Source organism: Lissotriton vulgaris, chromosome 8 (genome assembly GCF_964263255.1).
Source record: "Lissotriton vulgaris chromosome 8, aLisVul1.2, whole genome shotgun sequence".
Classification (NCBI taxonomy): domain Eukaryota; kingdom Metazoa; phylum Chordata; class Amphibia; order Caudata; family Salamandridae; genus Lissotriton; species Lissotriton vulgaris.
In genome coordinates, this window is record NC_141696.1 from 575130627 (window position 1) to 575144901 (window position 14275).

Sequence of the window (14275 nt, forward strand, 5' to 3'; positions counted from 1 at the left end):
GAACATTATAGTATTTCATGATCTTGCCAGGTGTCAAATACGCCCTATGTAATATAAAGAAATGCACCAGTTGGAATTGTGCGTTCCTTGTGCCCTTCCACGCCCTACACAGGATGTGTCCCCATGTGGTCTCGGGTATAGGCTTCCCAATGCTCTCCTCCCATTTTATGCGTAGTGTATCCAATGGGTCTAATCCCTCCATCAACATCCTCGGGTACAAGCACGCAACTGCTTTAAACGTACCTGCAGCCATCACCACATACTGACATGCCATTGTTATTGTAGGCTCTATTAATCCCCCCTGCCAATTCTTCTGTGTTGCCGGCACCACGGCCATATATATCAGAAAACCTCCCCTCTGGAGATCAAACCTCTCCTGCAACACCTGATAAGGCAGCAGTAGCTATCCTCGTGTGAGTCCCCTATCACTTGGATTGCTGCCTGCTCCCATTCTCACAATGATGCCCAATCTCCTCTGTGGGCCAATGCTGTCAGCATCCCTAGTAGTATCTCAGGCGCATAGGGGTGCCGCACACCTGCTCTCTGCTGGCTCCTATTCCAACCCAACCTCAGAGTCTTCTCTTCCACTGTAAGATCTCCCAGGCCCAATCGCTGTTGCATTATTATAAAGGATAGGACATGTCTCGGTATTCCCGTACCTCCTACAGACTCAGGGCCCCTGAATTCCAAGGCCACTGTATGTGTAAGAACCTGTAATTGGGCCGCTATATAATACAATTCCAGGTCAGGAACCGCCAATCCGCCCTCCGCCTTAGGGCTCATCAATGTTTTTAGAGCGACTCTGCGCCTCCCCGACCCCCATATGAACCCCAATATCATGGACTTCAAGTTGGCGAACACCGAGCATGGCACCAATATAGGTAATGTTCTAAAAAAAATACAACAGCCGAGGGAGTGCTACCATCTTCAACAGGGCTATCCTCCCCATTACCGACAATGGGAGGGTACTCTAAAATGCCATGTTTCCCTTTAGTGCTCGTATACATCGCCATATATTGCCTTCCAACATATCGCTAGCTCCATGATAGACATGTACTCCGAGGTCCGTTAAACAAGACGGTTCCCACTGCACTGTCTTTTACATCCTAGGTGCCCCCCTCCCTGGTCGCACTGGAAGTAAACATATTTTAGACCAATTAACCCTCAGTCCTGAAACCGACCCAAAATCTGATAACAGTTGTGCTGCCCCCTGTCAATGCTTCGTTCGTATTTGCCAAAAACAACAACAAATCATCTGCGTATAACGAGATGTGCTGCTGCTCTCCTCTAAAAGCTAGGCCCTCATACCACTGTCCCAGCCGAGCCCGCGCTGCCAAAGGCTCTATTGCTAAAGCAGATAACAGCGGGGAAAGTGGGCAACCCTGCCGTGTCGAAAGGGCTACCGCATACTGGGGGGAAATCATCTGCCCTACCTTCACTCTAGCCACTACAGAAGTATACAGCACCATTGTTCACCCCACAAACGCCTCACCCAGCCCAAAGCGCCCCATCGTTTTATACAAATATGGCCATTCTAGGCTGTCAAAGGCTTTTTCGATGTCCACTGAGAGAACTGCGGCCATGGGCGAGTCTTCGTAAGCTTCTCCCAAGACCTTCATCAGTTTCCGCACATTGGTAGTGGTATTCCTGGTAGGGATGAACCCCGCTTGATCTTCGTGGATCAGGCTAGTCATATGCTGCAGCAGGCGCGATGCCAGGATCTGACTAAGTATTTTATAGTCTGTAGACAACATGAACATGTCCGTACCGTCTCGTCCCAGCTTTAATAGTGGGACAATGAGGGCCTCTCGCATGGTCATCGGGAGCTGTCCCAAATCCCGGGCCTCGCCATAGACCTCCAGAAGCCTTGGTGCCAATATGTTTATATATTGCATTCAAAATTCAATAGGTAATCCATCTACTCCCGGGGTCTTATTCCGCGCCATCTGTTTAATGGTGCTCCTAATCTCTTCAAGCATAATGTTCCGACCTAGGGGTTTCACATGTTCCTCATCTAGCTGTGGAAGTGTTACACTCTCCAAGAAGGACTTTATATCCACCTCGCCTGCTGTGAGTGTGCTCTCATAAAGCTTCTCATAGTACTCCCGGAACCCATGCATGATCCTGCTTTGTGTATAGACCGCAGTATCATCATCCGACCGTAGCGCCAAGATCGGGGAGCCCCGTGGCTCGGATTCACCAGCCAAGCTAAGAGTGTTCCTGCCTTATCGTCTTCTGCATGAGCCTTCTCAACATACTTCCTAATCAAAACAGCGCAGCCTCTCTACCTCCGGAGCTAGCTTCTCCTTAGCCTCTATTACCTCTTTCTGGCTTTCTGGATGCTCCGGCCTTGCTTGTTCCACTACCCTCAACCGTTGATCTGCTTTCTCGAAGTCCTGCAGTAGGGTTTTCCTTACTCCAGCATATTTACTTGTTCATATCCCTCTTACTACCACCTTAAAGCCATCCCATTCCACCGCCCTAGTGGTAGCAGTTCCTGCATTCTCATTAAAGTAATGTGTTATCCCCTCTTCCACCTCGCTACGGAACACTGGGTCATCTAATGTCTCGAGGTGCAATCGCCATGTGGGAATTTCAGCTTTTTCCTTTGTCCGATACAAAGTGATCAGCAACGGGTTGTGGTCAGAGAGGGTCCTAGTAAGATATTCAGAGTGGTTTACAGAAGGCACTACCAATGGGGAGCACAGTATGGCATCTAGTCTAACATGAAGCTCGTGTAGTGCTGAGAAATAGGAATAATCCCTAGTCTGCGGATGATTTGACCTCCATAGATCAACCAGATGTCACCTAGCTTGCCAATCAAGTCTATACTTGGACAATCTATGAACTGGTGAATCTGGTAAGGGGGGGTGCGACCTGTCCTTGACCGTATCCACTATCGAATTGAAATCTCCCCCAGAATTATCGGGCCCGCCAGGAAATGTGCCAGCATGACGAACATTCGATCTAGAAACCTCGCATGATCCACATTTGGGGCATAAATACTATATAAGGTTACCTCCCTGCCATACAAGGGCCCCTCAACCGCAACAAATCTGCCCTCGCCATCTATCGTCTGCTTAAGCACCTGAAAGGGGACCCCTACCCTGACCCAAATCAACGCCCCCTCGCAAACGCCGAATAAGATGTGCTACAAACCTGCCCCCTCCATCTACGCTGCAATGCTAGGCCCTCTGACTTAGTAAGATGCGTTTCTTGGAGCAATGCTATATGTACCCCCCTCCTGACTAGATATGCATGAACCTTGTGGCGCCTTGTCATTGTGTGTAGTCCCCGTACATTCCAAGTAATACATCGCAAATCAGGTACTGCTCCCATCATCACCATTCCACCACTTCTCCTCTCCCTTAGCGCCATTGGACACACCGGTGAACCCCAGAACCCAACCCAGCCCCCAACTCCCCCACCCTCCCCACCTTACCAAGAACCCAACTCCGCCCCCAACTCCCCCACCCCCACCCTACCAAAAGCAGGTCCTAAAACAAAACTGTTAGTCCCCATCCAAACCATTCCAGCCCACACCTCATAACTAAGCCTGGCAGTAGCCACCGCCGGCATGCCTTAAGGGCAACGGGGGGCCTAGTGCCAACAGGTGACTGCTCACGCTCATATAACAACTCCGCTGTAATCCCTCAGCAAAACACAGCCATCTTCCCCTCCCGTTCACCGGTCAGTAATGTAACAAAGCACTGTGCATTGAGGTATTTCCCCGCCCCGGGCCGCTTCCCAGAACATCCTCTTCATCCGCTACACACTACCAGCGCTCTACGACAATGTATTACAGGGCCCATGTGCAGCCCTCCTAGCCTAGTTCCCAGAAGTTCGAGTTATTACTCATCCATGAGTCCATCTGCTGTGGCTAGAGTGACCTGCGGCATCCAAACACTCCCAACCTCCGATGTCTTGGTGTCCGATTGTGTTTTGTCCTTCTCCGTGTCTGTGCTCCCCGGTGACTGCAATGTCTGGCTGCCAGACAACGCCGACACTGCTTCCAATGCGTCCTGTCTTCCCAACTCGGTTAGGGCCTGAGACGGTCTCCGGACCTTTTGCTGCCTGAGTCGAAGGTGCTGTGATTGGGACTGGGGCAGCCCTTCAGAGAGCTCCTGCAATCGTCGCTCCGTCCGATCCGTGCCCGCTCTGTACGTTTCCAGCCATGCCCATGCGTCTTCCAGGGTGTCATGAAAATGAGTGCCACCATCAAACATTATTTTCAATTTTGCAGGGAACACAAAAGAGTACTGAAGGCCTTCCGATCTCAGTTCTCTTTTTACTGCCAGGAATGATGTACGACGGCGCTGAATCTCCAGTGTATAATCCGGGAATATAGTCACTCTACCATTATCGACATCATATGGCCCATCCATTCGCGCCCTCTGGAGTAATAAGTCTCTGTCCTTGTAATGTAAAAGCCGAGCCACCACCGGGCGCGGGGGACGCCCCTGCTACGGTGGCTTGGCAGGCACCCTGTGTGCGCGTTCCAATGTGAAGAAGGGAGATAGACCTTCAGCCGCTACCACTGTCTTCAACCACTGCTCCAGGTACTGCACCATATCCAACCCTCCACTTTTTCAGGTAAGCCCACCACGCGAATGTTGTTTCACCTATTCTGGCTTTCGGCATCATCCGCTCGTTTCTCCAGCTCTTGAATGCGATCCAGAGCATCTACCATCTTGCTCTCCAATATCTTTTGGGCCGGCGTCACCTCCTGTAGTGTCACTTCCACCTGCTTCATTCTGTCCACAAGCTTAGAGTGGTCCGCACTCAGCAGCCTTAGCCCTGTCCCTGCTTGCGCAATGTCCTGTTTCAAAGCTGTGCGTGAATCCGCGATTGCCACTAGTATACGATCAAATTGTCTTTGCAACTGTGGGTCCTGGGCCTCTTCCATTCCATCTGATGCATCCTGGGATTGTAATTTGCCCTCCAGTGGCTGGGCCGCTCCTCCCTGCTTCCCTCTTGGTTTCCCCATGGTCAGAGCCTCTGAGCACCAGCAGGGTATGAGTATTCTCGCCGCTGCCACCCAGGTTCCCGGAGTAGTACCAACGCCCGCTTTCACTGCACAGGAGTTCAGGCACCTCGCCTGCCAGGGAGGACCACCCCCGGCGACCCCAACGCCTCAACTGGTAATTCAGCCACCCGCGTCCACTACTTGAGGGCAAACAGTGTCTATTGCTCTCGGGTCTCCCCAGTCCTCAATCCTCAGTAGCGGACACCAGCTCCCGGTGTTTGCAATGTCGGAGGAGGGTAGCCACGGTCCCGACCTCCCCAGAAGCCAAGGTGATGCCGCTTCACTGTCCACAACACCGCTCAGTGTATGCCCTTCTCTCAGCGCCAGGCCAAGCCCAGTTCTCAGCGGCCCATGCGCCTCCACTCAATCAGCGCCGGTAGAGTTGCTTCCACTCCCCCCGCACTGTGGGTTCATGTGCGCCGTCTTCTATTGACCTGCCCGACGGTCTCTTCGCTCATGGCAGTGGCGCTGGCTCCTCCCTGCAACGTGCTGTGCACCTCCGCCTGATGTATCCCTGGCCGCTGGGGCACCCCCTCCAGGTGGTGTCCGTGTCTTCACTAGCGCTCCCCCTGTATAGACCACCGAGTGGCCTCACCGCAGCCTTGCTCAGCAGGTCCCTTGCTCTCAGTCCGCACCTTCCTGCGTCCCCGCCGCAGCTCGCAGGCCACAGCCGCCCCCCGGCCCCACGACTGCCTCCACAGCCAAGGGTCGCGAATCAGGCCGCACCCCACTCACCGGGACAGTCAGGACAGCAGGAGGGCTCCTCTGCTCCTCGCCCCGCAGCTCCTCTCCTCCGTTCAACTCTTCGAGCACGGGGGGCCACAGTGGGGACTCCAGGCCGCCGAGCTCTTTCTCCCAGGGATCGCTGTCACTCCTCGCGCCGAGCGCCTCGCTCCAGGTCACTCGCTACGTAGGGCCTCACAGTGCGCATCCCTCGCGGGCACGGTCGCACTCCAGCGCCTGTCCGATCCCTCTGCGCTGCTCCACGTCGGCCCCAGCAATGATCTTCTCATATTACTGGCAAATGCACAGTACCTCAACCGGAGGCCCAGACGTCCCACGCCAGCGCCGCCGCCATTTTGTGCCTTCTCCTTGCCGCTTGCCTCAGGCCAGGAAAACGTCCCGAAGCCCCCACACCACGTCTTGTAGGACTCTGGTCAGGCTCCAGGGCAGGGTGGCCCCCGCTAGTGATTCTTGGTGCCACCGGGGGTCCGAAGGGCCTCAGTAGATCAGGATTACTTGGGGATCAGCACGGAGCTCGGCGCTCACGCAGCCAGCTCCATCGGCCTCCAAGCCACGCCCCCTGTGGTGTATTGTTGGCTGGGCTCTCCCTGCACTTCTTCAGCTGGGAGCAATGTTTCACACTTTGCACTCGCTGTAATCTCTTGGCTCCTCTTGTGTCACAATCGCTTCACAGGTGATATTACTGGGCCCGATTGGAGGTCGGGAGCAGGGGGGGAGGGGAAACAACACTCTCAGGCACTCCCACAAACCTCGACCCCTCACCTGTCAATCGGGCAGTAGCGGAGACCCTCAACCGTGCCACCAGGCACCACCGAGCGCCGATTTGCCTGCTGATTGTAGGTGGGGGGCAATGGTCTTTCTCGAACATCATGGGCTGATTCACCCACCCCCCCCGCAGCGGCACCCTTTTACCATGAGGCAGAGCTAGTCATGCCGCGCTCTTATGCCCAGGTGGGGGGTAGGAGCGGCAACACCTTCGCGATTCTGCAGTGCAGTGGGCACAAGTCGGGTGCTCTGGGCTCGCCGTCCTGTTTTCGGCGCAGTCGTTGGAGGGGGTTCCAAAACATCTCTCCCTGGCTCCCTCAGACACCGCCCTCCTCTGCTGGTAGCTGAGCAGGAGCGGCCGTGCCCGTGCCGGTATCACGCTCAGCAGTAGTATCCTTGCTCCGCAGCTGTGCCCCAGCTCACGGTCTTCTTCCCGGCTGTAGCAGCGGCTTGATGAAGGGTACGACCGCCATCTTGAGACTCGCCCTGAGCCTACCACAGTCAGGTTTTCTGAGCTGGATAGTCTACTTCTGCGGATTCTTCTGGCGTCATGCAGTGCCATCTGACTTCCGATGATGATATATGTCGTTATTTCTTCTGTATTTAACTTGAGATATGAACAAGCCCAATTTTTCAGGAAAGAAAGGCAGAAAGCTTTTTTCCAAAACAGCATGCAGTTTGAACCTTCAGTTCAAAATAAGTGACTCAGGAATAAGTCAATGTTCAAGCGCCCATACAGTTAATACCATTTGACGTGCTGGCTTTAGATATGCTGTCATTCAAGGGATTGAGTCTGTTGATATCAGAAATGGAAGAACATTTAATGATCTTTCCAACCAGGAACGAGCGATACTGAGCTCAATGGAAGAGAATCACTCAATTCAATTCAATTCAATAATCTTTCTTCAGATATGAAATATCCATAAAAGCCCAAGTCAAAAATACCAGTAACAATACAATTTTTGTTAAAAACACAGTATGAAAAACAATAGATAAAAAGCGACTTTCAGGTTACAGAAGACTTCGATTGTGTGTGTATATTAAAAAGAACATAGTATACAAAACAACAGTGTCATAAGTAGAATACAAAAATGGGCAGATGGCAACATAGTAGTGTTAAACACATTCAGGAGTTCGACAAACAAATATCAGCATTTTATGATAAAGTGCGGTCAATTGTAAAGGATTTTAGCAGCATAATGTAAAGTGCAATTAAATCTAATCTTTTAGGGTAATCCTGTCCACAGATAACGCTTTTATTTGGTGTTCCATACTATAAAGTATAGGTAGGTTCACACAGTAAAAAGGTATGTTCAGGTACACTTGAATGCGTTACAAAGTGCTCATAGAAGCACGTGACCGAACTGCCACTCTCAGAAACGAACTGGTGCGGAAAACCAAGTCATCCCTCTCGATTCTAAAAATTTCCAAGTAGGCGGGTCTGTAATCAATATTTCCAATTGCCTCAAAATAGGGGATCAGATATTGTTTTGTATATTTTTGATAAAAATTGCAGAAAAATAAAAAATTTAACATTGTTTGATTGCTACGAGTGCCACAGGGGTGTTGTGTTTCGATTTAGATTCCGTATGCATTTTACCGATCCATGCCCTTATATAGGTACAATTCACATTGCCCTTATATAAGCATAGAAATCCAGTCCTTATTTAAGCATAGCCCATGCTATCCAAATACAGACATGGCTACTTCCATCCGTTCATCTACGTCACAACGATTTCTTGGAAAACCAGACTCTTAAGCTGAAAGGACTTCCCCATGCCTGAATATTGATTTCTCCAAGAACTCATTTATTATATATGAACATCTATTCCTTTGGGGTTCATTCATGACGTTCATATGCCCGACTTTTACGTCAATACTGGCATTCTTAAGCACCTTCAAGGTATAAATATACCTTCACTTGCTATGGTAAAGCACAGTGTGGTCCGGTTTGGCACAGTGTGGTTTGGTGCTGTTCGACTACCTACTTGCCTAACGCAGCTCGCTACAACAAGTGCCGAAGGAAGCCAACTCCCCAGCTGATGCACTGACCAGAAGCTGTCATCCTCCTGCCAAGAATCCAGCTCCAGTGTTTCTGACTCCCCTTGCGGGTGTTGGGAATTCGAGTCCCGTGAAAGAGATACCAACCTCTCTCATTCTAAGGTATGGAGCTAGAGAACCCTTTGGCAGTTCTTGGCAGAACTAAACTATAGCTAAAGACAGCACCTACTTCTTCCCTGGTACTAGACATAGGTTAGGTATATTGGGGTAGGCATATTTTAGAAGCACCAGTTGAGTATTTTAGCCTGTGTTATTTATGTATGTATTATTATATTTGTCATAGCAACAGACAATGCTATTACACTATAATTTTATATTACTATTCATGCTGTACGCATTATACTTCGCATTCTATCTAACGATTGTAGCAGTTCACCTCTCTTGCATGAGAAAGAAGACTGTTCAATAAACCCTTTTATTGAAACGTCTGTCTCTCTATTTCTGTGCAAAACTCGGTAGAAACGAAGCATGCACGATTGACTGAGTGAAATAGATATCTATTGTTTCCACGACTCTGAAGATATTGTTCCGGTTCTAGGGGAAACAAAGTTGTCATGTTTATGCGGTTGTCAGAGACTAATCCCTTCTTGTTTATTTGAGAAAGTTTCTAGTGACCTCTGAGTTAGCTGGCACACACACAATTAAGTTTAATGTACTTGATAAAGACATACTGACCTCAGTTCTATGTCAAGTCTATATTGTATATGATTCCAATGCGCAGAGCCTATTGGGAATATAGAAACTACACTACATGGTGCCCAACAGTTTGGTAAGGCACTCATTTAATGCTAGATACTGAAGTAACTGAGTCGTGCTTTTCTCAGAGACCCTACTCATAATCCTCCAATAGACGTCTGGAGTGGGTAAGGGATAATATCAGCCATAGCTGAGTAGATTGAAAAATCCTATGTATTAGCTTTTTGGTTTGTTCAACGTTGAAGGATACAGTGTTCCAAAATATTGTGCACCTTATCTTCGTTTCCTTGAAGCTTGCTCTGCAAACTTTCAGTCAACATATTGGCCGACAAGGATAATCCCAGGGCCAGTGGAGCTGCAGGCGAAAACGCCATACCAGTTTTAGACGTTACAGGTTTTAATTAAACCAACGTGAATGCTGTAATCATTCCTACAAATTTAAGGAAAGCCATCACTATAAAACGTATAAAACATGGCCTATCATCAAGAGGTGGTAGAGCAGTTTTTGTGATAGAGGCACATGAATATCACCAGACAGAGGTATTCTATTCATGGATAGTATTCCCAGAATCAAATCCAATAACACATTTGTTTCACTTCTACAAAGAAGATGAATCACCGGATAAGTATATTCCTTTCGAGGATATTGATATTCCACTCACACACAAGGAGCATGAGCTCTGGTTTAAAAGCCCCCTAAAACATCTAAATCACATTACCAGGCTCGGTCCACTAGGTAGACCAGGAGCAACATGGTCGATTTTAGCCGGCTATACACCACATCCTGACATTGAAGAAATGACAGATGTAGAGTTATTAGCTCAACTCAAAGAGTTAATCAAAATTTACAGACAATTGCTTTAATATGTCATGCAGACTCTTACAGTCCTACCACCAATAGTTATTCCACAACAAACCTCTCACCAGGGGACTACACTAAAAATGACACCACAAACTTTACACGCAGTCATGGGTAAATTACCGGCAAAACGTGGACAAATTCCATTCTGGGTAGCTCAGAAAATTACTCAAATTGAAGCAGTATTTCCTAATACTAGCCCTCATGAGAAACACAGAATTTTAACAATCTGTTTACCAATGGGGATCACACAACATCTGGAGGACTGCACCACTTGGGGTACAGTATTCACTGCTATCTACACTAAAGCACATGGTGTTCCGTCTATGGCGGTAATACCTGATGTCCTGAAACAGATTCAAAATGAATACGAGTCAGAGCCTTCTCTAAATTTAGGTATAAAATTACTGAAAAATTTTAGCCAGGTCTCAGCAATAATATTATCTAATATTAATGGTGAAGCAGCATCAGTGGCGATCCAACAGAAATTGAGGGAATTTGATGTAACAGAACAACCTCAAGAACTAGCCAGAATAATTGAAAAATCCTATGAAGAATTAGGTGGAGACTGTCTGGGTGGGAAACCATTAAAGCCACAACTGTCTGAAAGTCCTGAAAAGGTATTTTCTAAGAACACTCCTACCTCTTCTAAAAAGAAGTGGGAAAATAGCAAACAAACTTCTAAAGAGAAGTGTTCTCAATCCAGAGGTAGGTCTCCTCAAAAGGAGCCCTCTGAAAGGAGGTATAACCTCAGGAATAGGGATAATTTGAGAAAACCTGATAGATATCAAGATACTGATACACGTTCCTCTCGTACCTTTCAGACTTGGTCACAGAAATCCGAAAGAAGAGGACAGTCAGAAAATAAAGAAGAACGCGTGAAGTCCAAAGACAATCAACACGTTCAGAAAAGTAAACTAAACACTCAATTCACCAAAAAGAAAGTAGCAGGTCTAAAAATCAGACATGCCGAGGATCTTGAGGACACAGCTCAAGAACGGAGAATGGGCTCAGACAATGCTGGACAGCTCAGCAGAAGTAACAATAGCTCGCCAGAACCTGAAGGGACTTCTGGAGGCAGTGGACTTGAATGAGGACATTGAAGTTGAAACTGCAGATACCAGGGATAGTTTTCCACATATGTTATATGGAATAACACTCCAGATGGAGGGAGACATACCAAGAAAAGTGAAAGCACTCTTTTGGGAGCGACTTTCTAAGGGTTATAATAAACTTCTGGCTGAACAAGACTGGCCACCAGCATTTGTCAGGGAGTGCCTACACGGCAAAGACATCCTTATGCCAGCCTTTTCTGATCATATTCCAATACATTTAAATTATACATATGCCAGGAAATAGGTAGTCGCCCAAGCCCCAGCATTATACAAAAATCATGTAGGATGGGATGAGGACTCGCCTCTCCTTAAAATACAACTAAAAAACCAACCAACTGCACAAAGGCAGTCATCAGTTAAGCAAGAAGCTAACTGAGGTCAGGGAGATATTAGATCAACTTGAATACCAAGGGGTGAAACATGCACCTCGTCAATTAACACTCCTTTGTTTCCTTTCTCCAAACCAGACAATACATATCGTCTAGTATTGGATTACAGACATCTAAACTCTTGTTGCAAAACATTTGCAGTGCAGAATTCACGCAGTACGGCACTAATGAATAACATTGTGCGTGAAAAATATAAAACCACATTAGATATTTCTAACGGTTTCTTTTGTCAAAATATTGCACCTGAAAGTAGGTATTTGACCGCTTTCTCAATTATGGGTACACAGCGTCACTTCTGTTGTCTCCCTCAAGGATTCAAGAACAGTCCTGGGTTATTCTCAGCAAGAATAACAGAGTTACTACACACTGATGATGATGAAGCATTGTCATATGTGGATGACATCTATCTGACAGATGATGTCTTGGATAGGCACTTGAATAGGGTGAACACCATTATACTTGGATTCAGCTCTGAGGATTATAAATTCAATTTAAAAAAATCTAGAATTGCCCATTTAAACATCCTCTTTTTAAAATATGAACTATCAAGTGAAGGCAAAAGCCTGGCAGCAAACTTTCTAAAGAAATGTGAGCTGCTCCAACCTCCAAAAACGCCGAAAAACTTACAGTCGATTCTAGGTTTCCTAAATTTTGGAAGAACTTACATTCTAAACTACGCAGAAAGGGTTAAGCCTTTCTATGAATTAATCAAACCTGATTTTAAAACAGTAAATTGGACACAAAAATACACAGAACTTTTGCGTTGACTACAAAAAGACATGTTAGCAACTACACATTTGCAAACACGCGTAAACGTACGCAACTTAGTGATCCGAATCATTACGGGTCGTTGTGGATTCACCTACTTAACTTTTAAAGAGGTGAAAAAGTACCAATTGAATACAAATCACATTTGCATTCACAAGCAGAAATAAAATTTACATCAACAGAAAAAATTCTGACAGCTGTTCAGACCGCTGTAGCAAAAGAAAGAGCCCTAGCACAGGGGAAACCCGTTATGGTCGTCACTCCTGTACCTGCCTTAGAGGCAGTGACAAAAGCGAGCATTCCAAATGCTAAATCTTTACATCCGAGATAGATACAATGGGTTAATTCTCTTATTGCAACAGATGTTCAATTCGTTTTTGACACATATTTAAAAAACAAAAACATTTCTACAATACGAACAAGAATGTCCTCTGCCTACTGAAATTCTGCCTCTTGACCAGTATGAATGTATAATTTATACTGACGGATCAGCTCAACCTGCTACAGGGGGGTAAACAAGCCTATAGTGCGGTGTCGCGATTGTTAAAGGTTGTATGCTTGATGGCAAATTTAGACCGATGGTCACAAAAATGCAATCTCTAGGAGATTGTACAGCTCAGCGTGCTGAACTACAAGCATTCAAAATGGCACTTGAAAATACGAATCGCGAATTTCCCACACCCATAGGGTATGATTCTTTCTATTGTGTACAGTCATACAATGAATATCTGCAAAATTGGCTTCAATAAGGGTTCAAAGATGCAAAAGGTGGCACATTTAAGCATAAACACTTTGGGAACAAGTAGTTCTGTTACGAGTAGGACTACAAAACATGTGATACATACGCTGAGTCATCAATGTGATGGCGTTCACGTTGAAGGGAATTCATTGGCTGATGAAGCCGCGAAGGGGGCTGTGCAATCAGCTTCCGTAGCTGCAATCACTGGTTCAAAAATAAAAATAGTCAGTGAAATAATGCTGGCTGTCAGTGCTTCAAACAAAGGCAGCGGTAGTACATTACCTAAAGAGTTTTCACTCAAATACTCATATATAACTGATGCGAACAATGCTCCGTATGCTCGAATCCCTGGAGTGGGGGATAGGGTAATTCCAAACATGGAACATAGATTAGGACTAATCCTAGCAGCACATGAAGGGCTTGCCTCTGCCCATGTAGGTGTTTCCGCTACCATATCATTATTAAAACAGAGATACTGGTGGCCATGCATTAGGAAACAGACCAGAAACTTCGTCTTTGACTGTGAAATATGCCAAAAGATGAAAGTCTCTACTGTGGAACTTCCTGCGCAGACGCCGCTGTTAATTTTAGATAAACCATTTACTGTGTGTTTACCTGGACCACTGCAGTCCCTTACAAAGGGATGGTAACTATAAATATATCATGGTTGCAGTGGATTTGTGTTCAAGGTTCATTTGGATGTGGCCTCGGTGCTGGGCTGACGCTCAAACTGTTATAAAAGATTTGCGAGTCTTTATCGTCACATACTCAATCGGTATGCTACATTCTGACAAGGGTCCTGCGTTTAGCTCTCGAGCTTACAAAGTAGCCATGGCCAGTTTGGGCATTGCGTTGTGGTATTCTAGTCCATTCCATCCTGAGGGAAATTCGGTTGTGGAGAGAAAAACTGGGACATAAAGCAATCTATAACAGCTAGGGTATTAGGTTCGGGTGACGGTGGGTCAAACATCTAATAAGTGTCCAACGTAGTCTTAACAACTTGCCAAGAAGTTCTCTAGGGAGTATCACTCCATATGAGGTCCTTTTTGGGAAAAGAATGTTGATTGTGGACCTTGATTGTCACACATCAGTGGTGGAACAAAAGCATTTTGA